The sequence below is a fragment of the Fopius arisanus genome, unplaced genomic scaffold (genome assembly GCF_000806365.1).
Source record: "Fopius arisanus strain USDA-PBARC FA_bdor unplaced genomic scaffold, ASM80636v1 scaffold00091, whole genome shotgun sequence".
NCBI classification, from domain to species: Eukaryota; Metazoa; Arthropoda; class Insecta; order Hymenoptera; family Braconidae; genus Fopius; species Fopius arisanus.
This window is the reverse complement of record NW_011887830.1, coordinates 354,254-355,469: the sequence shown is the minus strand read 5'-3', so window position 1 is coordinate 355,469 and position 1,216 is coordinate 354,254.

The window sequence follows — 1,216 nt, the reverse complement described above, 5'->3', positions numbered from 1 at the left end:
ATGAAAATAAATATTTCGAATCTTTTATTCCTATTTTTCCTCTCTAATTTACTGTCTCTAAAAAAGTTTTTTTTCAAAACATTATTACCCTTCCTATGGAGCTCAGAAAAATCAGTTTTTTCAAAACAAAAACCGCCAATAGCAGGTGCTGAACGGCTTTCACGAGTAACATTTCAACAATCGTTGCAAGAGCAATCAATTTTTACTGCGAGTTCTATCCTCGGGGAGAAATATCGGAAATACAGTGTCTCAAAATATTCAGTCACGAAACCATTCGAGATATTCCTCAACGAGCCTATCGAAACACACCTACAATTTCTTGTCTGTTCCTCCATAATTTCCAGGTAATCCATATTTCAGTTCCCCAAAAACAGAAATTGGTAGTAATAGCAAAGAATAATTAATGATACATACTAGAGGAGGAGCCCATACCATCCGAAACAATGAATTATACTTCAACATTTCGCATTTCCTCACTGCAGCAATTTCCGCGTCTTGAAACCCGCATTTCAGACAAATTATGATATTCAATATTGAAGGAGTAAGGAACAATCGATCGATGTAGATATTTAGCAGTTGTCCAGTATTCTGTCGCTCATACGCAATCCAACTGTCAGGATATTCTCATCTACAACTGAAGAATGAAGATCTCAATAAATGAATTAAACACTGAAGCATTGAGAGCGTGCTTCAAGAAGTGCCTTGGCAGCGAAATACTTCTGCTACAAATGATGGGATTGAAGTCAATGGGAACTATCTTCACGGATGAAAAGCCAATGTGGTCTTATCTGGAAGGCATTCCTTTCTTCATTGCACTACCGGGATTATGTTTTGGCCTGAGCTGTGAAATTCCCATGATAATTCTCCTTTCAAAACTCGATTTCGTTCTATCCATCGAAGTAGCTGCTGCGTTTCTCACGTCTTCTCTAACTATTTTTAAGGTACGTCCATCTTATTATTGCACTTGGAAAAAGAAATGTCAATCAAAATTAAACTGGTATTCGTTAGCAAGCATTGGATTCTTCAATCGAAAAAAAAAAATCTTTCCACAAAATTGCCAATTAACGACACTAAACTTCTATTTCTTCCTCAAAAATTCGATTCGCAAACGATTATACATTTGAATCAATTCGTGAGTATTAAAATCAAGGAACTGGAGGTTTAATTACCGGAAGACATTCCGACTATAAAATTTGTAAGACACATGATGTCAGAT